Genomic DNA, 25,885 nt, shown 5'->3' with positions numbered 1-25,885 from the left:
TTTGTACAGTTCCTTCCCTCTTCAAGATGTCACGCACACTCAACTGTTTTGGTGTTGTGTAACTTTCTTCTTACAACTTACGAACCCAAACTAGAAAATGTTTTGCAAACAACCTGAAAGTGATGGAATTTCGTTATTCAATATCCAGCAATAAATTGTTATGATCGCCTTTTTCGGACACATTACGCAGTTTTATTTTTTCTTCTGCAAGCACTCTTCTGATAACATGATGTGTTAAAACTCGTGAGAGTCACGTATATTTTTCAGTATATGGCTATAATTTTGTCTATAAAGGAACAGCATTTTTACGTAAACGCTGTACTATTTGAAGTCGGTATCTCACGTTTCGCCGCAGATTTTAAAATAGGTTAAATTTGTATACAATATGATGGTTGCACCAAGTTCAGATTCATAGAGATCACTCGAGTTGAACAGGAAATACTCCGCCATACTTCCCAGATGTCATATACCAGTCGACTCAGCTCTCTCTCTCTCTCTCTCTCTCTCTCTCTCTCTCTATGTGTGTGTATGTGTGTGTATGTTACGTTTTTTTTGCACTAACTTTTCTCGGAGATTCAAGGTCTTGTGGTCCCACATAAAATTCCTGAATATTATTTGGATCCGACTTCCGCTTCCGGAATTATGAAAATTGTGAAAAACAGTGCACCAACTTTTTTCGGAAAGGGCTACCCCGATTTTTACAAACTTAGATTCAAATGAAAGGACTCATGGTCCCATACAAAGTTCCTGAATTTCATTTATATCTGACTTCCGGTTCTGGAATTACTGGGTAATATGCACCAAAAATGTGAAAATAATGTCACTCACTTTTCTCAGAGATGGCTTAACCAATTTTCTCAAACTTATATTCAAATGAAAGGTCTTATGGACCCATACAAAGTTTCTGAATATCATTTAAATCCGAATTCTGGTTCCAGAATTACAGGATGATATGCACAAAAAATGTGAAATTAATATCACTTAATTTCGTAGGATATGGTTGGACCGAGTTTCACAAACTTAGATTCAAATTAAAGGTCTCATGGTACTAAACAAAGTTCCGAAATGCACCAAAAATATGGAAATAGCGCATTTAAAATGTGAATATAATGTCACTCACTTTTCTCGGAGATGGCAGAACCGATTTTCACAAACTTAGATTCAAATGAAAGGTCTCATAGTCCCTGGTTCCGGAAATAGGGTGCTCAGTATGAAAACGTCAATTTCAGGAATACTTTGTTCATAAGCTACCTCTTTATATTGGATTTTCTCTAGTTTGCAGACCATGAGAATCTGTAAACAAATAAACCATTGATAGTCCCATAAATGATTTGCTGAATTTTATTCAAGTCCGACTACATTTTTTTTTTAAACTCAAATCGTCATAGAGAACCGTAAATAACTTTCATTACACCACAATTTGAATTAAAACAATTTTTTTTTGCCTTAACACCACGTTCAAAAATATTGTTATTCATTATTGTTTTGTCAATTGCATGTTAGTGTCAAATACATCGAATAAAATGTGCTGCTAAATTACTTAGAATTGTTGTTGTGCCTTTCCGTAGCTTATCATCAATTTCCTGATGCGAAGGGAAGGATAAAAGGCACATGGAAAGAAATTGTGAATTGGGTGAGGTAGAACAGCACAAAACATAAAGAAACAAATCGTTGTGCATCCCGAAAGGATGCGGAATGATCTGCAAGTGTCAATTCACACAAATCACACGAATAGTACTCAGCACAAGGAGCAGTAGCCATGTGATAATTGAGTTTGCAATGTCCAGTAAGAGCTCTGATCAGAATGATGCTTGGAAAAGGCAGTAGACATTTTGATATTTTCACATTCAAATCTGGTAAGAAAGCTTTTGTATGAGCGCAAGTTTGTAAGCTGCGCCAGTAGTTGGCATGTTTGGATGCAGCCCAAGAACAAATCTTGTGCTTTATCAAACTAGGTAAAGCAGGTTCAGGACCTACGAAATCATTCGTTGCACCAGCTCTATCCAACTCATCAGCCCATTCATTTCTAGTAACATCAGAATGCCCGGGTACCCATAAGAAGTAAACAGCATTTGAAATGCTGAGGTCTTCAATTTGAGTTCGACATGCGATCACCGTGGTTCGACCGTGAATCATTCGAACTGAGTGCTTTTAAAGCTGCCTGACTGTCGGAACAAAAATAAATTCGTTTGTTACAGATTCTCTGCTGAAGTGCCGATTGAATTCCACACAAAATCGTGTAGATTTCTGCTTGGAACACAGTACAGTATCTATCAAGTGAATGAAACTGCTCTAGCCTCATTTAACGACAGTAGACACCAGCACCAGCACGACCATTCAACAGAGATCCGTCCGTATAACAAACTATGTGTTCATCAAGTTGTCGTTCCAAATAACCAGACAACTATTCCTCACGAAGAGCATATCTAACATTGAATGTTTTGAAAGGAAAACTGCATGTGAGAGTTAGGTTACTATCACTATCGGCATCAACTGCAAAACCCAATCGCTTCGGAAAAGAAACTATGCTATGCATTTGGTAGGATTTGTGCTACGAGCTTCTGTTAATACTAATCGATACCTGTTTTTGTTGTAATTCTGTTAATACTAATCGCTACCGACAGCAAATTATGAAATTGAAATCAGCATTGCTTGAATAAACTACCAGAATTCTTTGCCACTAGAAAGCCCAGAATTTTCTATATAACTAAATTTCCCAAAACCAGTGAAAATATTGCCTATATTGTCCAAAACCAATCAAAAAGACTGGAAGAGAGAATTGTCAAAAATAACTAATAACTAATATCTAAGGAATTTATTTGCACAAAATATTCCAAAATATTTAGATTATTTACAGTCAAATAAAATTCATAAAATTTTTAGCAATTGTGCCATTGCGTACATATTGTTTTTCTAATTGAAATCGAAAAGCAGTCAAAATGACTTATTTAGACAATCTAGAGTTAAAAGATGTGAGAAAGTCATTTTGCACACACAGAGCGAAAACGGTTAAAAACATCTTTCCGGAACTCAGATGAGAATTTTCGCTCCACCAGCCATGCTCCCAAGATTTAGCCCTTTCTGACTACCATTTGTTCTTCATCGATATCTCACGCACTTGCTGAGCAGCACTTCAATAGTTATGAAGATGTTGAAAAATGGATTCTTCATTGGATCGCTTCGAATGATGAACAGCTCTTTTGAGGTTTGAGTCTATTCGTTAGTTGGTAGAGATGAAAAACCTGTTTTAATCCACCTAGTGGAATAATGATTGTCTTTCTCATATCTCACATCTTCATATAAACTCATATAAAAAGGTGTGGTATTTTTCAAAATAATTAATTTTGATTCTTAAAAATAAGGATTGTCCAAAAACTAGTATAACCCACAGAGTGAATCAATACTCAGATCGGTTAGGCCATCTCTGAGGAAAAAAAGTTATGGTAAAGTGAGTCCGAGAACCGGTATAATCGAAGGGTGGGTTCGAGAAAAGTGACTGGGATTCATTTTTGAGTCTAGGACTACAATCTCCGGTTGTTAATCGAAAACCGGGAACCAGGAAAGCCGAAATTAATTTGTTTTACAATCTACTGCCAAGGACTACCGATTGGAATAATTTTGAGGCAAGCTTAGGAATTATTTTACGTTTTTTATTTCGCCGCTTTTAGTGACGATTTAAATAACTTCACCCTGTAATATCTGAACCGGAAATCCGATTCGGATGATATTTTGGAACTCAATATCAGCCCATAAAACCTTTCATTTTAATCTGAGATTGTGCTACTCAGTCAAGCCATCGTTGAGAAAAGTGAGTAAGATTCTTTTTGGAATATATAGGCACTATTTTCGGTGATTTCGGAAACGAAAACCGGGAAACAAGATAGCTGAACTCGATTTGTTTGATTGTCTACTGATAATGACTACCGATTGTAGTAGTTACGACGTCAGATTAGAAATTGTTTTATGTTTTTTGTTTCGCCGGTTTAAGTGACGGTATCAAATTTTTAACACATTTTACCCCATAATTCCGGAACCGGGTGTCAGATCTATGTGAAATTTAGGAGCTTTATATTTTTGAGACCATGAGACCTTTAAAATTGTTAAAATCGGTCATGCCATCTCTGAGAAAAGTGAGGAAGCGATTTGATATAGGATTTTTTTCACTAGTCACCCTGTTATTCCGGAATCGGAAGTTTGAAAAAAAATCGAACTAAAATTCAAGAACTTTGTATGGGACAATTATACCTTTCATTTGAATTGAAGTTTGCGAGAATCGGTTCAGTCGTTTCTGAGAAAAAATAATGCACTTATTTTAATTTTTTTGCATTCACCCTGAAATTCCGGAAAAAGGAAGTCGGATTCAAATCGAATTCAGGAACTTTGTATGGGGTTACAAGACCTTTCATTTGAATCTGAATTCACGAAAATCGGTTCAGCCATCTCCGAGAAAAGTGAATGCAAAAAAATGTAACATTCATACACACACATACAGACAGCTTTAGTTGTTTTTGGTTAATGAGTTTTTTTTTGGTTTTCTGTAATCATTTTCACAAATATTGAACTTTCAGTTCGTGCTCGCCTCGCATCCGATACAGTCGACAATTGCTTACGGTCGAGACGATAGAAACAAAGACAATACAGTGCAGTGAACAATAGAGTGTACGAAATAGACAAATACGATTTAACAAAGCCTGAAACTTGGCCTACAAGGCCAAATTCAATTTGTATTGATTTCGAGCGCTGCGAAGTTAGACCAGCAGCAATCGAAATTGAAATCTTGCTTAAGGAACGAATGCAACTGAATGTTAATGATGTAAGTGATATTCACTTCAACAAGGCGTCTAACTGTGTGTACATTATGTTCAAACGTGAAAAAGATGCAATTGCATTTGCTTCGGTTAATAACGGGGTGCACAGTATTGATCATGACAATGTTAAATATAAAATCCCTGTGTACATGGTGGACAATGCCATAGAAGTACGCGTCCATGACCTTCCCCCGCAGACCTGCGATGGGTATGTTCGGGAAAGTATGTCGCAATACGGTGAAGTTCTTTCCATCGAAAGGGAAGTATGGCGGATTTTTTTCCCGGGTATCCGGAATGGCGTGCGAGTGGTACGTATGCAACTACGTAAAGCAATTCCATCTTACATCGTTTGTGGTCAAGATGGAATACATCCGTGTAAAACGCTGATTACGTATGAAAATCAACTGGTTACATGTCAGTTTTGTGAACAACCTGCACACTACGGCAAACCTTGCACTGAAATTGCGAAAACAAACAAAACAAACAAAAACAAGGACAACCGCTCAACAACGGAAACTAGTGAATGCAGTGCTCCTGTTTCAAAAACACCTTCACCATCTAACCAACTATCAACTGCAAACAATGTACAAAGCGCATCTACAGCAACTGCAAATGAACCCAAGATTGCGATCAACAATGAAAACAAGGAAACGGAAACCACTCACAACTCCAACGATACAACAATGGACGATATGGGCCACGGACAAAATGACCTCCAATCTTCGCTAGAAGGAAATGGAAGCTCCTCTCCCCCTAGAAGAAGGGTGACAACGAGATCCAACAATTAAAAAATAATTTTATGTAACAAAAAGCATGGGTAAATCGGCCACGTAAAGCTATACGCAAATTGGCCTGAATAAAAATTGAAAACTTTTGCAATCACCATTAATAAAAATGTTGAATCGATGTTATTCTCTTATATGTTGAATCGAAGTTATTTTCTTAGATAATTAGAATAGTTTCAGGACTACTTACGAAGATCGAATTCGAATAAACTTAATTGCGATCGATAGCTTAATGAAATTTCTCATTAGAATCTAAGCCCGTAGCATTGTTCTAGCCATATCTGACTGACGGTGCTTCGAGAATCGAGAAGCGATGATGAACCGATTTGACTAGGGTGTGTTAGTTTAACCGATTTCGAAGATTTTGTACCATTTTTTGAGTCGTCACTCATATACCGGTTCTAAACTTTTATCATTCCTCGGATCCGGAAAAAAATCTAATAATGCCATATGGAGATCCCGACGTATTCGAATTTTCACGCTGTTATAAATTCTAACTTTACCGAATAGTTGAAGTGTTCATGATACTCTTACGTAGCTCGTCAATTTACGTCTAACGAACTGGTTATTTTGATATATTACTTTCACAGCATGAATAATACTGAATCGATATAGTATACCTGTATCTTACTGCTAAATCAATCAACAAATGATAGATTTTCCCATAATGTACACTTCTCTTGCCACGAGTGATTAATCGTACATTGTTTGTATTTCATTCCCATGTCTGTCATCATCGCGAGCGTATATTGATAGCAAATTTTGTAAATATCTATTTTGCTGGGCACACCGACTAAGGTGATACAACAGTCATTAGATTATATGAAGTAATGAGTTTCATATGAAAAAAGTTTTGGCAGTTTTAGAAGAAATTGTCAATGGAATTAAGCTCGATTCACCCAATAATTGAACTCACTGCGTATATTTTTCCAATGCTCCGGGATATGGTTCGTGGTGGTGCTTGAACAAATTATTTGGAAAACTCTTTTCTTTCAGTAGTTAAATTCTCGTAATGATTCATTAGGATTAATTTCGCTGTGACAGATGGAAGCCGATAGAAGATCCGGAAGACAATTGAGGACAATTAGAATTGTTTAAAAACCAGTATTTTTGGATCAGAGAATAACCGTAAAATACAATTCCAATACAAGCAAAATCCGGGGATGCGCAAACTGTCAAATCGGACGGTGTACAATGCTATTGTACCAATAGTCATCTCATTAGTAGAGTCGTCATGTTATTTTGCCGATTACTCGACTTTCGACAAAAACGAATTGTACTAAAATCGAATACAATCTCTTTGGGACGGCTCTAAGAAGCAATATCGTAGGAAAAATAGTTCGAAAATTGATTAATACTTCAAGTTTAATATTAAAGAATTATGTTTTAAGCAGCTTCGTTTCAATTAACGGATAAAAATTTCAATGACTCATTACTCTACAATTTCGGAGCCGGAGCTCAAGAGTTCAGGAGCTTTGATAATAACCATAAGACCGTTCCTTTAAATCCACGTTTGTGAAAATTGGTTATGCATTCTACAAGATCTCATAGTGAGTTCTAGTTTGATTGTTTGATAATTATTTCCGATACTTTTGGAAGTGGAGTCCAGAGACCAGCATAGCCAAAATGGGTTCGTATGATTTTCAACTATCAGGGGCAACAATTTTGGAATAGTATTGAGCCCAGCTCATCGAGTTTTTAGTCATGGCGGATTGAGATTTTAGAAACTCACCACCCTGTAATTCGGTGTTCGTTCCAATTTCAAGATTTTGATTACTATATCCGGTACTCATCACACGGTTACTTATGAAAAACATCTATCATCCATCCAAACATCGTATCTCAGGGACCGAAAGTTGGATCTAAATCGGGATATTCTTATGATATCTGAAGACTTCTTACCAGAATCTAAAATGGTAACAACCGGTGGAGTAATCTTCGAAAAAAGTTCAATTTTTTTGTGCAAATCATCATCTCAAGTCGAAGTCGAAACTTAATGAAATTCAAGAATTTTGTCTAGGACTATAAAACCTTTTATTTGAATCTAAATTTGTAAAAATCGTAAAACTGAGTGACATTATTTTTACTTTCTGGTTCATATCACCCTGTTATTCCGGAACCGGAAGTCGTATAGAAATGAAATGCATAAGCTTTGTATGGGACCAGAGGACCTTCACTTATTACATAGTTTACGAAAATCGGTTAAACCTTCTCCTAGAAAATTTAGTGACAATATTTGTTATACACACATAAATTTGCTTAGTCCGTCGAACTGAACCAAATGATAAATGGCATGATTCAGCCCACCGGGACTCGGTTGAAAAGTTGGTTTCCACAGTGATTGCATAATCTTTCTATATGAGAAAAGCAAAAACACTCTTAAAATTGGAATATTCGCACTAATAACCCTGTGTATCCGAAAGCGGAGGTTTAATCTGAATAAAAATTAAGAAATTTTAGATGGCATCCTAAGACCATTCAAATGAAAGGTGGCGTAAAACGGATCAGCCATCTTACGAAAAAGTGAGTAACCTTTTGCCTTTCTCATATAGAAAGGCTATACAATCACTGTGAAAACCGACTCTTGAACCGAAAACTCTTGAAGTCCCCAAGAAGATGATCCAGATCCGATTTCCGGTTCCGGAATTACAGTGCGATTAGTAAATATTTTCAATTTTTAGTGTGTTTTTTCACAAGCGATGGCGAAACAAGGTGCACATTTTTGTAAAATTTACTGGTAAATTCATCTGTTTGGCAGACCTTGTTAGTAGGTGGATATATAAATCTGCTTTGGGACTACTAGTGGCCGGCAGAGCTTAAAATTTTCACACATTCTCAATGAAAGAAACCATTTCAGCAGTCTCATTTTCAATGTTTTACTGTCTCATTCGCAAATGACCGACACCAGAACAAACGAAGAGAGACGAAGTATTTTAGTTTCTCATCGAAAAAATGAGAGAGCATAATTGCCAACGTCACTCTTTCCTCTATGACAAGACGAAACCAAACTAACGTCTTCAGGTAGCAACAGCAGAATAGAAATTTTCATTCTTGCATCGGTGTATTGAAAATATGTGACGCTTGGCTATAAAAATTGACTAAAATATGGCAAATCGAAGTAATTACATCACAGAACTTCTTTGGAAACCAAAACTACTACAAATTCGAGCACCAACAGTTAAAACTTATTGTGAAACCTTTTTCTGACGTTTTCAATTCTCACAGCTTTGGTTGAATATCGACACTGAATACTATAGGATTTTCACTGAAAACTGCAAATGACTGAAAGGGCAAATGAAAGAAAAAACACAATTTTGAAACTACTGTCCCGTTTATGTCATTGACTGGACATAGATTTCGTTCTCATAGTTTGCAAGCGAAACTGAGAGTGACAAAAATTTCTTGTCATTTTCGTTTATTTTTCAGTCAATGAAAATGACTTTTATTAGCTCTGGTGGCCGGTTTCTGCTTCCAAACGCACCGGCAATAATGAGGAAAAATTCCAAAACCGGAACTCACTTCTATTTCTCAGCAACGGTTAAACCGATTTTCACAAATCATGATTCAAATTAAAGCTCTCATTATTTTAAAAGATACTTTGCAATTTCATCCAGATCCGACTTCCGGTTCCGAAATTATAAGGCAATAAGTATCAAAACTTTCAAACTGTCATACAAAATGATGCAAAATCGGTACGGAACGAGAAGAAAAGGCACCCGCCTAGCACACAGTGTGCTTTGTTTGATTTTGTATAGCGTGCAGCGTTGCCACATTTAAATCTATATTAACTTGACTTAACTGTTTACAAATCGAAAAGGTGATGGTAGTTATTATCAAAGAAAGTTTTTGAAGTCATTTCGAGTTTGGAGAATCATCTTGTAGCTTACTATCTTTGTTTTGATGTTATTTGTCATATCTATGTTAATTTGTGATTATTTTTATTCTCGTATTGTAATTATTGTTATTCATATTTTTTTCAAAAGATGATGGTTTTTGCGCCCATTTGTTCGGCTACTCAAATGGGCTTTTTTCCATCCTCGTCCATTTAGATTTTTATATCCGATGGACAAAACAATAAATAAATAAATAAAAAAAATTTTTGATCAAGTTTGAAAAAAAAATCTTGTCAGAACATAATTATTAGGAGAAAGGCATCATTACACCACTAGGTGGATTAGAAAAAGTTTTTTTTAATTTTTTGACGCATATCGTTCTGTAACTCCGGACCCAGGGAACGGATCCCGATAAAACTCAGGAGCTTTACATGAGCCTTTAAGGTGAAATGTAACAGAATGCGCGCGTTGCGTTTTTGATCAATTATTCGAAACCTACACTTATTTTCGAAATACCAATTAAATTTACCACAACTAAGTATTCATAGAATTTGGAAATTTCACTTTGCCGAGCCGTAAGTGGATTTTGAAATGTGTCCAAGTAGTACACGTTATTACACTTCAATGACAGTAACTTATATGACACAAATTCATGGAACAAGTTGAGGACTTTGCAACGTGCATTATAACTGCTACGTAACGTGAAAAGCGTAAGAGGCGGAGATTGTGCGACTTACGAAGGGTTGCCAAACAACTTCTCAGTAAAGAATATTTGATTTGATTCAGCGCACACATCAGTCACAATGAAACAGAAAATTTAAGTTTGTGTCAAGTTACAATTTGTTGATGTCTTTCCTATTCAACATTTACGACCAAAAATTTGCATCCGATAATGAGTGCTAAAATATAGAATTCAATATTCTTTAAACTCACTATATCTACTCAAAATCTAAGTGCTATTCGTTATTTATGGTAAAGTTGATCATTATACATATGGAAAACGTGCGCGACTTCGATATTTTGGGTTTCAGAGCATCGACATACAAAATAATATTCATATTTTTCAGTTTTTGCAATGACTGAGCGGAAATAACCTGCGTTCTTATGCATTCCGTGCATACGCGCTACCATTTCGCCACTCTGATCTTGTTTTAGCCACTCTAAAACTCAAAACAGACATAGTAGCAACGTACATCGAACATGGTATACATCCTGGCCGTCACCCGACCGATACCTTACATCCAAACATCTTCTCTGTCCATCAAACACTAGTCCGCTCGCTTTATACCTATTTCTCCGATCAAGCATTGAGTAGGAGAGTGTATTTATAATCGCTTGTCACCTTCTTTAATGGTGCCAGTCGCTGGCTGGACATCGTCAGCGACAGACCCCTATGAAGGTTGTATTGATTGTCTGCCCTTTCCTACCAGAAGCAGATTGTTACGGAAAATCAAACCGCAATTGTTTTTAACGATTTATTAATTTTTAGTTTGACGTAAAGCCGCCATGACTAAGTTCAGTTTTTGCAATGACTGAGCGGAAATATATATTGGAGAAGCCAAGAAGTTTATTCCCGTCATATGGAGTTTACAGCTAAAAGTCTAAATGTGTTCAGTTAGAACTTTTTGGTGATTAATATTAGTTTTTCATATACCAAAGTTAAATCAGCTGATCAATCGCAATAATTTAAAATTACACTCTTTTTTAAATTTAATGATTATTTCATTCTCTGGTCATAATGGTAGCCATTGGCATACGTTTTTCCATGCATACACTGCCGTGACAAAGTGTAGAAATATTCTCCTTGGTAGTGCGAATGTACTTCCTAAAACTAAACAAGTTGTACCGGTAAAAAATTTGCGTCTAAGCGCAGATATAACTTCTGCCAATTTTTTAAACTGAAGGAATTTTTTACTTATTCTACTTATTGATTTAATGATATTTTCCGGTATAGTGTACGGAAGCTTTCAACCGACACTGTAATTGTATTTCTTTATTGCATCACAACGAATACGGTAACCGATATGAAAGCATTACTTAACTCGCATTTTGTTACGGTGACCAGTTGGCGACTAAAAACAGTCAATGCGAGCATCTTGTGAGAGTTAGATTTCCGAAAAGTTATGTTGGAACTTATTGTAACTTAGTATGATGAGATGTCAATTCGTAACATTATTCTGACTCCATTGTCACCATCATAATACGACTTGTTTCGTCGTGTTTGTCATGCGACCCTTATGCAGCATCTGTTTTGTTTTTATTTTTTATGAACAAGTTACATGTGCTCCCTGGGTATAAACAGTTATTGTTCCGTTCTACGAAAATTCACGAAGGATCTGAAAATTCTACTAAAAATTTTAAAACTTTTGTCAAACTAACCGAAATTTGAAGAAGTTTACATAAGCTTTGCAGCGTTTTATGTATTTCTAGCGCGTTGTTGCTTCGTATTGTGATGGTGTGAGAAATGCTCGGTGGGTTATACCTATCAAATGTGTCGGTTTTGCTTGTTATACTTTGTGCGACGATTCGTTCATCTCCAGCGGTTGAAATTTCGCGCGCATTTTTGAGACTACATTTTATCTTAATATCTTTCATCTATATTTAAACTTGGGAAAATTAATTCAGTACACTTTGAGAAATGTTTGTGACATTTTTTAATTTTTTGGTTCATATCACCAAGCTTATCAGGAACTTGGAGTCGGATCCAGATGAGATTCAACAACTTTGTATTTAACGAACTGATTCGAATGGTAGAAAAACTGTCTGAGAATGCTTCAAAGATGAAGAGCTGGTGGAAAAAAGTGGCATCAGAAGTTCACCGAAAGAGTGATGCGATATGTTTCTAAACTCCAAATTTCGATACCCAAATCTAAATATAACAGATCGGCTGAAAAGTTCGTATCGTTTCTATGAGAGGGCGCCACTATAATTAAATCCATACCATTTTCAGTTAGTACCAACCTTCAAAAGATACGTGTATAAATTTGACAGCTGTCTGATTATTAGTTTGTGAGATATTGCATTTTGAGTGAAGCTACTTTTGTTATTGTGAAAAAAATGGAAAAAAGGAATTTCGTGTGTTGATGAAACACTACTTTTTGATGAAAAAAAGTGCCGCCGATACCAAAAAATGGCTTGATGAGTGTGTGCAACAATTCGTAAGTAGTTTGCAAAATTTCGTACTGGTCATATGAGCACCGAAGACGATGAACGCAGTGGACGTCCAAAAGAGGCTGTTACCGATGAAAACGTGAAAAAAATCCACAAAATGATTTTTAATGACCGTAAAGCGAAGTTGATCGAGATAGCTGACACCCTAAAGATATCAAAGGAACGTGTTGGACATATTATTCACGAATATTTGGATATGAGAAAGCTTTGTGCAAAATGGGTGCCGCGTGAGCTCACAATCACAATGTCACAAGTCGATGAAAACCATGCTGAAATTGAACGAATTGGGCTTCGAATTGCTCCCTCATCTACCGTATTCTCCAGATTTGGCCCCCAGTGACTTTTTCCTGTTCGCAGACCTCAAGAGAATGCTCGCTGGTAAAAAATTTAGAAGCAATGAAGAGGTAATCGCTGAAACTGAGGCCTATTTTGAGGCAAAGGACAAATCGTACTACAAAAATGGTATCGAAAAGTTGGAAGATCGCTATAATCGCAGTTTCGCCTCTGATGGCAATTATGTTGAATAATAAAAACGGATTTTGGTAAAAAAATGTGTGTTTCTATTAAACGATACGAACTTTTCAGCCGAACTGTTAGTAGTGCTGATAATTTTTTGGCTGATGATTTTTTTTCTGAAAAACTTTTTGACAGCTCAACTATTTTATTTCATCAAAACAATTCTGGCACTGTTTGGCTATTAATATGTAAGTTAAACTAAGATGAATATGAATTCACGACGACGACCAACTTGTAGCAAACTCTACCAAAAGCTTCCCAAGACAAGCAGAGCAGAATCCACCCCGAACCGGTAGAGTTTGCTTGGTCTAGCAAACAGCATTAACGAGAACAAAAAGTAAAAAGAGTCTGTGTTGTTGAGCTCAAGACGAAAACGCCACGTTGGAAGTAGGTAAACTAAAAAGCAAGATATTAAGCTATCTTAATACAGCTTCGCGTACGCAGAGGTAAGTAATCACACCATCCGTGTTTGGACAGAGTTCGCAAACATTTTCCTTCGCACCAAACTAGGTTCTGCCGAGTCGGGCCAAAGTGAACCGAAAGTGAATATCCGACCAGAACAAACAATCAACATCGCTGTAGGAGCTATTGTACTGGTTGACAATTTTGGTGGATAGTTGTTGTTTTTTTTTGGCTCGAGATTGTTGGCTGGTTCCGGTTGAGTAATTCTATCCTGGTTTTATGTTTCATAAAATAATAAAATTCATAATAGAAAGAAAATAGATTCGGGTCCAAAAAAATTTCAATGAATTCAACGTCTGTTTTAATGAAGGATAATGCCTCATTAATAATTTAATCGAATAAAATCCACTCCCATTTTACGAATTGACATTGTTATTTGCCTGGGTGGCAAACAGTTTCGATAATGCGTTGTTTCCAGCCAATACAATGACCTTCAACTCGTAGTCACAGGATACAGTACAAAGCACAGAGTCCCTAGCATGTTAATAAAAAATATCAACGTGTTTGTTTGCACTTCGCCGAAATGTGAAATTCGTTGAATAAATTTGGATGCGAAATATGTTGCTATGAGATCCAATTCGCCAACAATGAAAGTTTAAGGGAGTTCGTTGATGAGATATATTTACATGAAAATTTAATCTTATTTCATTTTCTGTAGGGCGCTACGAAGCCTCCACAGCTCACCTGACCGAAAGCTACTTTAAAGTTTTGACCATAAGCTTTGTAAAAATGGTAGATTCGTCAAAATGTTCAGATTCATTATCGAAGGTGACATCCCCTTAAAGCAAATTAGCACTTCAGCGAATTGATTACATTTGGATGTGAATTATTTTGGATGTTCACTGCATTCTGTGCCCGACGTATTGACCTGACAACGCTGGAAATTATCCATATGGATTGAGTTTGGTTTGGCTTCGCAAATTATGAATATTGATGTTGGTAACTTTTCCGGCACTAGCTGATTGATGGTACATTTTTGTTGGTCGATATGACCAGGACAGCACTGGCGCAGTTGTGCACCGAGATGCTGATGATGCTATATTCAAAACCCTGGAAGCATATTTGGTTGTTATGGAAATTGTTGTTTACAAACATCTTGAATGTGTTGTGGATTGAATTTACACACTTTATACATTGATACATAAATCGGCAGTGGTAAGTACGCATGATGAATCGGGAAAACACCCAAAACAAATCATTTTTTGGCATGCAAAATGCCTTACTCTTCAATATATGAGCTCGGGTGTCAATTAAAAATTTGAAAAATTGCAGCGTAACCTTTTTTAGTCATAATTTTCAACGATAATAACTCAGTCATTTGTTGATGAATTGCTACAATTTAACAACAAATCGACTCGTATTCCTTCAATGCCATTCGCTTCTCTAAACGAAGTCGAATTAGGCGATATCACGGAAAATAAAATGATCCACCACCAACATCAACTTTTTCAAATGATCATCCGAATGGATTCGACTTCATCACTTTTTGAAGCATTTCATGTTGGATGGCAATTTGCAAATAATATTATAAAAAATTTAAAATTTAACAGTGATGTTAAATAATTATTTGAATATTTTAAATTGGAATGTTCGATCTTTAAAATCGAGTGAAGATGAATTTTATAATTTTCTCAAAGTTCACAAAATGCGTAATGCCATTGTGACAGAAACATTTCTTAAACCAAACGTCAAATTTAAAAACCAATCCACATTATGTGGTTCATCAATTTGACAGGTTTACTGGAATGGGTGGTGAAGTTGCCATTTTTGTTCAACGGAAAATTAAACATCGAATTTTACCTTCTTTCAATACTAAAGTTATTGAAAGCTTGGGAATCGAAACAAATTTATTTCATCACTGGAGCATATTTGGCCTTCCAATGCACCGGCGAACAATTAAATTTCTTTAAAGGCGATTTGCAAAAACTCACAAGATATCGACCGAAATTTTTCGTAATAGGGGACTTAAATGCTAAGCATGTCCAGTGGAATTGTAGGCAAAATAACAGTAATGGTAAAATACTTCATAATCAACTCTCAGCTGGTTACTTCACAGTTCTTCATCCCAGTAATCCGACTTGTTTCTCTTCCGTGAAAAACCCGCCTACAATTGATCTGGTTCTAACAGATCAAAGTCACATTTGTAGTGAACCGATTACACATGCTGACTTTGACTCAGATCATCTTCCAGTAACATTCAGACTTTCCAACGAAGCTATAATTAATCCAATTAGTTCTATATTCAACTATCATAGAGCTAATTGGTTGGATTCCAGATCTCACATTGAAAATCATGTGGATCATGAAACTATTTTAGAAAATTCTGCGGACATCGACACAGCAATTGATAATTTGAATCATTATATTATCGAAGCTAGAAATCTTTCAGTTCCCAAAGCTCAAACTAAATTAAATTCTCCTATCATCGATGACAATCTTCAACTGCTCATTCGGTTGAAGAATGTTCGTCGACGACAATATCAACGTTCTCGTGATCCTGCTATGAAAAACATAGTTAAGGATTTACAAAACGAAATTAAACATAGATTTACTCTTTTGCGAAATAAAAATTTCGCTAAAGAAGTTGAACAAATTAAACCACTTGTAATAAATTGGAATTTCTGAAAACTTTCTAAGTTTCTTAAGAAACCTCAGAAACCAGTTCCTGCTCTCAAGGAAGGAAATCAAATACTTCTTACAAATGGTGAAAAAGTTCAAAAACTTGTCCACAGTTTTAATTTGAACGTTGTGAGTCCTATTGAAAATGAAGTCTCACTGAAATATGATCATATTTCGACCCAAGTGTTATCACAAGTTGACATTATTGAGACGAATTTTGATGAAATTAAATCAATTATTAGGGAACCTAAAAACATGAAAGCTCCTGGTAATGATGGAATCTTGAATATTCTTATTAAAAGTCTTCCCGATGTTGCCTTGAAACTCTTGGTTAAAATTTTCAACAAGTGATTTTCATTAGCTTACTTCCCAAAAAGATGGAAAAACGCTAAAGTAATTCCTATCCTCAAACCTGATGTAAAGTCAAGAAGCTATCGACCAATTATCCTACTTTCTTCTATCAGTCAACCTTTTGAAAAAATTATTTTGTTGAAAATGATGTCTCATATAAAAGAGAATTCAATTTTTTTACCAAAGCAGTTTGGATTTCGTCATGAACATTCAACTACTCATCAACTTGTCAGAGTAACGAACATGAAAAAAGCAAATAAATCTTCTGGGTTATCCACTGGAGTTGCTTTTCTAGACATAGAAAAAGCATTCGACAGTGTTTGGCACAAAGGTTTAATAGCAAAAATGTCTGACTTCCAGTTTCCTATTTATTTGATCAAAATGATTCAAAATTATTTAACTGATCGTACTCTTCAGGTTAGCTATCAGAATTGTAAATCTGAATTGCTACCCGTACGAGCCGGTGTTCCGCAAGGTTCGAGCGTAGCTCCAATCTTGTATAATATTTTCACTTCTGATCTTCCAAATCTACCCGTTGGTTGTCAGAAATCGCTATTCTGTGACGACACAAGTCTGTTAGCCACAGGTAGAAATCTAAGAGTGATCTGCAGTCGCCTACAAAGAAGTTTCAATATTTTCAGTGATTATCTGACAAAATGGAAAATTAAACCAAATGCAGCAAAAACGCAATTAATTATCTTTCCTCATAAGCTAAGAGCGTCTTTTCTTAAACCAAACAATAATCACATTCTCAAATCGAATGGCTTGGAATTGACACGGTCTGATCTAGCAAATTATTTAGGTTTAACGTATGACAAAAAACTCACTTTCAAGGATCACATTGAAGGAATCCAGGCAAAGTGTAATAAATATATTAAATGTTTATATCCTTTTATAAACAGAAATTCTAAGCTCTGTCTAAAAAACAAATTGTTAATTTATAAACAAATTTTCAGACTAGCCATGCTTTATGCAGTACCAATTTGGTCAAGTTGTTGTTCTACCAGGAAGAAAACGCTTCAAAGGATTCAGAATTTTGAAAATGATTTTGAAGCGTCCTCCCTGGTTTAGTACAAATGAGTTACACAGACTCACAAATATAGAACCATTAGATGTAATGTCATGTCATAATATTATAAGCAAATTCCGACAAAAATCGATGCAATCTTCAATTGAATCGATTCGCTCTCTGTATTAGTTAGTAAGTTAGTATATAAGTTTCTTTTCCCCATTACACAATACAAGTAGGTTTAAAATTTTCCCTACACAAAAATCTCATAATTGCGGAAGCAAATAATGTCCTCATGGTAATAACCAAATCATGTATATAATAGGGCTGAAAATTCGCCAAATGTGGCTGAACACCCAATTTAAATGTTAATAATTTAATTTTAACTAATATTCCAATAAAAAGTTATTGAAAAAAACCAATCGACTCGGAAACATTTATCTTAAATATGCAAGGCAACGTTGTTTCAGTATTTCAATAGCATACTATTTACAAATTGATTTGAATCGACCTATGTTTTCCCGAACCAATCACAGCCGGCCGTCATGATGTCATCCGTTTAATTTCTATCGCCAATCTGCTTTGATCGGTATAGGGAGGCTTCGTGTCCTGCATAAGAATATACCGCTCATTCTAGGCAGTATGGACTTTTGCACAAAGAGAAATCTATTAATATTGGGTGCAAGTTTATTTTATTAATCAGCAGTGAAGAAATTATCTAAAAATTCAGGTATATTTCCTAACAATTGAAATAGAAAGTAAACAAAAGAAACTTTCATTGGCACTTAGGGACTAACCTAATGATCATCAAAATTTAACAGCCAGTAAAATCAAAAAACTATTTGCTATTTATTATAAGTACTTGTAATAAATTGGATTAATTTGACTGATGTTTGAACATGTCAATCAGAGCTCGTCAACCAGCTTGATGTATTTTGGAATGGACTCGACGAGCAGGTTTCAAACATTGAGGTTTCAAGTCACTATAAAACCCAAATTGACCCAATTGACGACTTGCACTTTATCGAGGTTGAAACAAATTATTACAATATTTTTATTTTTGAAACGGGCCATACCCGTTAAATTGATGCCCAGGAATAATGTGTTGGGCTATTTTCAAATCCAATATGGAGATTTTCAGTGTTGTCAGGGCTTAAAAATGATGTTCTAAGTTATTTTATAAATCAATATTGGTAATCCTAAATTTTACAAAGAATCTGAAAATGCAACTGAAAATTATAACACTTCAAACGAAAAAATCCACACGTTAATCTCATGTAAAAATAACGTAGATTCCAAAAATCATCTTTTTGGCTTTTCATCAACAATTCTAAAGTCTAACTAATGTCTATAATACTTTCAGATCTAATATTAGTATATATCAGAAGTATAGTTTATAAGCAAATGTAGCAAACGTGATTGAGTTTACTAAATGGTTCTGCGAAACAAACCCTCAACTACTTATTTGCATGACCAATCGGTATTACGCGAATTCTGTGTACAAAAAATACGAAACTGAGACACAACTCAACTTTTCTTTTTTACAGTTCAAAAAGCAAATCCCCTAGATTGTGTTTCAGCACAGCAATCTTCTAAGGAAACTGTACATCGAAAATTATCGTCAATCGTAATACATGCATCTCAACCCGTAAAATGATACCAATTTAAAATAATTCTAACAGTTTAGCTGCTCTTGAGAGGATCGGATCATACATTTAGAACCATGCGTTCTGTATTTCTGATATTCTTCACCAGAGATTCAATAGAAACGAAATTTTATGTCATTTCAAAATAAAAATTTCAGAATAAACTGCGTGCGAACGAAATTTTATCGCAATGTTATGTCTACTATGTAATTTATTAGTTTTTAATACCTATATGCATTCAATATAGATCTTAGTAACAATTACATAAAAATAATGTAACAATTTCGAAAAATTCTGGTAAAAAGTAAGTTCAAATGAAAGTAATTTTACAATACAATGTTAATAAACTTCGTGTAAATTTCACAAAATTATTCTACAGAATCTACGAAAAAAGTCATGTAGGGATTTCGTGATACAAATGTGGACTAAGAGTTCATGAGTTCATTCTGTGCCACCTATACTTCACATAAGTATTACTAGAAAAATTATATGATTAAAAATCACACACGTTTTCACGTAGCATTGAAGTGAGGATTTTTCTGGGTGTGGTAGTTTGAGAAATTCTGAGTAGGTTCGGTTATGCAACATTGGGTTTTGTGTTTAAGTAACAATGAATTGAATACAATAACATGGGAATTGTAAAAAGTTGTTCATTTTCTAAGTAACTGTGGTTTATAATGCTAGTAATGTCTAACTCTGTTGAGCTCAATGTTGATGAAATAAAATAATGAATATCATTGGGTAGTATAAGTATGAATTCTTCGAAAAACTTATTATTCAACATATTCAAAAATTTTTATTTGTATATTCGTTTTCGACTGATTCGGATAAAATATTAAAATTTATATGTTCATGCTTCGAACTTATTGGTAAATAATATATGACACAAAACGTCGCTCGACAACAACGAAAGTCAATTGGAATGGAATACGTCGAAAGTGAATGTCCAGTAATTTTTTTTTCGACAGTGTTTTAATCGATAATGGTTTTCGACCGCGCTCTATCATGCGTGTCAAGTGAATACTTCACATTAATTTCATCTCATCGGCGGGAAGGGCCTGGTGGCAAAGATACTGAAAATATTTGAATGTTTTCTTCTTTTCAATCATTCTGTAGAAGGAGAACTTATGCTTGCTTCATAACTCAGGCATATACATTGTAACTAAGTTAGTCAATACATATAAATATAACCTTATATTAGCCAATTATAAATGTTCACAGCCATAGTGTGATAGGAATCAATAATAATAAAGATTGAATTAGGATATATTTAAAGTGTGAAATATTCAAAAATCTATTACTTATCAATAAGAACCTCTTTCACAAGCCAACAAATGATGTGGTAAGCCCACTGCGCTCAAACGCTGGAAATATTCCTGGGTTCTATGTGTCGGTTACGCTTGTTATGCTTTGTGCGACCATTCGTTCAATTCCAGCGGTTGAAATTTTGCGCGCAATTTTTGGGACTACATTTCTGTATAAAATGTTCATTTCGACCTAAGTAACAATGAGAGAATCTATGCTATCAAACCCATACAAGTTGAAAAAAAATTTAGTATTGCCTCCAACTTTTAATTTGTTGTATCAGGAAAATCATGATGCTGAATATCGTTACTCCGTCCCGGGTTGGTGGTTCAATGCATAGGACGCTGGTCTTAGAAGTCAGTTGTCGTATGTTCGAGCCCCGACCTGGAAGAATTCTTATACCGTTTTCGTTTATTGATCAGAGCAGCCCGAAAGCTGACCCAGAGTCGCCCAAACAACGTTTGATATGTTTGTTTTAGCAACCTGAGGTCGCTCTAGATCGGACTCCCAGCGCGTAGTTTCGCTCTGAAAATTTTCTCGGGTCGCACCACGCATCCAGCCGAGTTTGTTTATTTTTTCTGTTTTTCATGAGTTGTTGTTTAAGGCGCGTACCACGTGTTCGTTTTACTCGGAGTCAGAGTAGCCCGCGTCTAGGTTCAAAAACGAAAACGGTATTAGTGTCAGTAGGATTCATAGTACTAGCCATGCAATGATTCTGTACACTAAGAATCGGCTGCGAAGTCTGTTGAAACAGAAAGGCCAAATTCCACAAAAGGAATGTAATGCCAAGACTTTGCTTTAAATATCGTTACTAAGATTAGGGCTAGTAAATTTATTCCCGGAATTTCACTAAAGTTTCCAACTTTTTCCCGGTGAAACCAAATTCCCGACTTTTTCGCGGTTTTCACGATTTTTCCGGTCACTTGTCACCCTGTATTTGGTCCCGAAATAGCTAATTATAATAATTATGTGATTATAGTTGAATAATTTCCAATTTCAATATTATGTAGTTTCCTAAAAAAATAGACCAAAACACATAAGTTCTAAGAAGTAGATCCGTAGGGATAGCAGATCTCCGTAGATATGGACCATCGTTGGAATATACCCTCGGCATCTTAGAACTTAAGCAGTGTGCCTTTAAACTTATAGAATAAAAAACAAATTGGAATTTTATAAATATTTCTTGAGTGTACTTGACGTTGAAATATTAATAACTGAAGGTTCTTACTTCCAGAAATCCTAACATTGACTTTAGAACCCTAGGTAGTGTTTCACAATTAATGAAATATGCGAAAATTGCATCTTCAACGTCATCATGATCGGTCGTGTCTCGTTCACAACCCTGTAATGTTTTAGGAAGATCCCAAGCATCAAAGAAGTGAGGAATGCTACATAATAAAAAAAAAATCGTACTCAAGATCAATTTTATTCAAGTCGGTAAGTTAAATTTTGACAATAAACTTCATGCAAAGTAAAAAAAAGCATTGGAAATAATAGTTTGATCAGTAGTATCTGAGAAAAATATATTACATATTTCTAGAAATTTTGTCATGTTTTTTTCTATAGTCTACATATTCATTACTTAGGTAAAATCATGCATTTAATATAAAATAAAGCATGTTTACCTATGGCATAGTTTCCATAAAGTACCAAATAGATATGGTAAAATTTGATACGTAAAACCTTGCAACCGCGCATAAATGTTTTATTCAAAAACCAAATTTATCATTTAATTGCAAATCACCTTTACATTCGAAAAGAAATTTGTTGGACATCGGTGAAACTTTTTTCAATGCAATGTTTTCAATTTTTTTCGCAGTATTGAACTGACGAATAAAAACAAGGGCATTTTGTCTATTTCTCTGTAAACGAGAATGGATCTTTTTGTTCGAACGAATGATGTTCGAATACACGTATCGTACGAAATTAAACTGGCATACATTCTAGCGTTTCGCATATGGTTAATCACAAGAATTGGAGTGATTTAATCGTGGCTTACCATTTATTGGAAGAAGTTTACTAATTTTTCAATATTTTGTGGCAAACGAGTCGCGTTTGAATTCATTGAAATAAAAATGGTTTATTCGTATTCGTTCGAAAGTATCCGTTCGTAGTATGGTCGATACAAGCGTAAATAAGAATGAGGGTGATTATCTTGATACGACTTTCGGTTCCAGAATTACAGGGTGATAAATGAGAAGCATCAATTTCACGAGTATGTTATATTCATGGGGACGTTTAATCGAATCAAGTTCTTTGAACCTGTATTAGGCCTATCTAGTTACCCAACAAAACTGATGTACCAGTTCCCGGTTTCGAAAGTACCGGGAACATTGGCCAAAAACTCTAAAATTGAGAAAATTTGGTCCAAAACTTGTTCAAATTGTAACTCAAACGACCCGAACCGAAACGAAGTTCTTATTCGTGGAAACTGAAGGAAAATTTGAAATATTATCGCGTAACGAATAAACACTTCTCTATTTTTCCTAAATGGAATTACCTGCTACAAAATAAACGAGTGAATAGGATTTAGACAAAATAGTTGATTCATTGTAGTGACATATTCTATAAATTATCTCAAATCATTTTAAATCACCAAACAAAGGTCAACAGGTGTCACTCGTATTGTAATTATTTACACATTATTATTTACCGCGAAAAATGGTTATTTTGCTACATTGGTTGATCTGGGCAGCCGGCTACCAAGAAAAAAATATTAATTAATCAAATAAAAAAGTATCTATGTTATCTCTGTTATTAACATTGTGATATTAACTGATCTGCACAATAGTTGATATTCATCATTCAAATTATAATCATGAAAGACAAGCAATAACGTGAAAGAAGAAAAAATACCAAATAAAACTTTGCTCAGAAGCTAACCGGAAATTGATTAGTTGAATGAAGTTTAGTGAAGAGATAATTTAGTAAAATAAAGTAATAAGATGTAAAACGTTGAAAAAATCTGATAACTGAAGGGGAAAAGACACTCTTGCAATTGTCGCCTTTTACGACATGGAAGCAGGAACCCAGTGGATCTCTTCTTGGTTAAGTTTTTTCCACCGGATTCCACACGGCATCTATGCTGGTACTGGCCGATTCTCCTAGTGGACCCCAGCCCCTCTAACATTTGATACTAGCTTGAAGCAACAAAATTGAAATCCGTGAACAATTTAGCGATTTTTTAAAAATATTTGTGTATTTTTTTGGTTCGAGGGCCACAACGTGTGTTCCACCCGAAGAAACCACCGATCATTCCTGTATTGACGTTCCATCGTTCAGCGATTTTGCATATTGTTTAGATTCACCGTTTTATGCTACTATTCAAAGTTAGTAGGGCGGAAGACGGGGCGATACGATAAATGTTTATGGCTTGTTTACAAACCATCGAGCGTGAAGCGTACCACCATCGTTTGGCCCAACCGGAGTCACGTTTGTTATAACGCGTTTGCAACCGCGTCACTCAAGGCCTGTCTCAGCATGCCGTGCGTAGATTGCTAGAGCGAAACTCCGAATCTGGGCCACCAATTCGAACGGGGATCTCTAGCGAAGTCTTCTAAGAGAGGGAACAGGCAAGCATCTTCGCACGATTCTGGGCTAAATGGCAACGAATCAACAATTTATTCTCTCGGCAGTCGACTTTTTGTCGCCTGGGTAGTAATTAGTTGGTGAGTGGTTCTACGTGACACACATTGATGCGCATATTTTGTTATTCATAATCAGCTGTTGCTGATTAAATTTCTGATATGTTTAAAGCGCGTTAGTCAAACACTGATAAATGTTGCATAGGTGTTTGTATTAGAATTTTCATAGACCGAAGTTTACAGGCAACAACTCTACCACGGAACATCAGAGATAAGTTCGTCAAGAAAATATGTTATGAAACTGACGTGATAACGTCGAAACACTGAAGGTTAAATACCCAAACTACTGCATCGTTTCAGCCTGTCTTTTTCTATCAGTGTGACAAGGAAATCTCTTTCGCTTCGTCATTCTATTTGCATCGGCTGCTAACATTGCGCAAATTGTTTCAATTCGTTGTATTTTGGCAAGTTGTCAAGTGGTCGAACAGTTCAACTAAAAACTATTGTGTTACTCGACAGGGTTTACGATAGTCAAGAATTTGATATCAATCCGCCTGAAACAGCTGATCGTTACTGGTAACCCTGTCACAGAAAAAAGACGGTAGATTTTGCTAGGCATCTACGAGAATCAAAAACCAACCCCAATAAAAACTGATCCGCATTTGGGTCACCAAATTGACTCTCTCTCTCGAGCAAGGGATGCTGCAACCCATAGTGAATCATCATAAGCGACTCAATAGGTAGCATGTAATTGTTGATTCACCTCTTTTTTCCTCTTTGTTTGACTAAGGCTACGAAGATCCACTTTTTTTCAGTACAGCAGCATTCCGATGCAGTCGAGGCACCAGCAAGACTACAAATGCTGGTGATTGGCCAACGCTTCGCAGAAACAGGTTTCGATGCAAGAGACACAAAAATCAATAAACTCCACCGAATCTGCTCTTCCTTTATGTGCGAAACTTTTACCAAAGGTTATCATTCATTTAGAGCTTGATTTTTCAGCACACTTTTTGCTTCTTTTGTATCACGCCCACCAAATTGTAGGGGTAAACACCGAACAATCACTTTCTCAAAGCGCAATTTGCATTGTCCAGGTAACCCGGAACGGCTGACGATGAAAACGAAAACACTTCACCTATTTTCTAGATCACAACACCAGGATCTCCACTCACCACCTTGCAGCACTCTATCGGTATGTTATGTTGAAAGACAGGGAGATCTCCATCGTCTCGCACATCACGACGTCAGATGAGTTCGAATATGAAGCAAAATAATCAACTATTGACTGTAATCAAGCACTAGCCGAGAGATTGATTCGTTTTTAATCGAAAATTTGCTTCCTTTCTTTCGTTTAATTTTTTCGCACTCATTTCACATCGAGCCACACTTGTCACGAACTGCGCGTGTTGTTTTCTGATCAGATTCGCATTTCATTGAAACTATAATAATAATTGTCTGTCAAAAAAGCAGCTCACATTTCTCTCTCGTTTCATTCGCGATGGGTTTCACGTTGCACAAACACCGGGAAACATTGCCACAGTGAAACACACCACTACTCTGCTGAGCCATTGGAAAAGAAGCAACCTCAGTGTAAGCGGATGATATTCCGATGCTTCTTGGATTACGGTGTTGTTTTGGTTCATCTTTCCCGTTCCGATTACTACAAAGTCCGCGTGAAGAATCACAGAGAGGGAGAGAGCGAGAGAATGAGCGAGTTCCACTCGATGCATGAGAGCCTAGAAGCTTTCCTATCAACGTTGAGCGTTTTTGAGATTGCAAAAGCGATTGCCCTGACT

At 35.8% G+C, this 25,885-nt stretch overlaps 1 protein-coding gene across 6 annotated transcripts in view; it reads right to left on the bottom strand.

Annotated features, from left to right (window-relative positions):
- Window positions 1–25,885, bottom strand: part of LOC131432014 (extracellular serine/threonine protein CG31145) — a 224,093-nt gene that overhangs the window by 120,332 nt on the left and 77,876 nt on the right. For 2 of the 6 annotated variants that reach the window (XM_058598032.1, XM_058598031.1), the window contains exon 1: window positions 24,853–25,596. The exons of 1 other annotated variant lie outside the window; for it this stretch is intronic. The gene's annotated coding sequence lies outside the window, so the exon portion shown is untranslated. Of the gene's footprint in view, window positions 1–11,805; window positions 12,108–24,852; window positions 25,597–25,885 lie in introns of those variants that run through there. 3 more of the 6 variants (XM_058598037.1, XM_058598033.1, XM_058598034.1) reach the window with 2 other exon arrangements.

This window comes from Malaya genurostris, chromosome 2 (assembly GCF_030247185.1).
Source record: "Malaya genurostris strain Urasoe2022 chromosome 2, Malgen_1.1, whole genome shotgun sequence".
Lineage (NCBI taxonomy): Eukaryota > Metazoa > Arthropoda > Insecta > Diptera > Culicidae > Malaya > Malaya genurostris.
The sequence above is the reverse complement of the archived record's forward strand: the minus strand, read 5'-3'. Positions and strand labels throughout refer to the sequence as shown.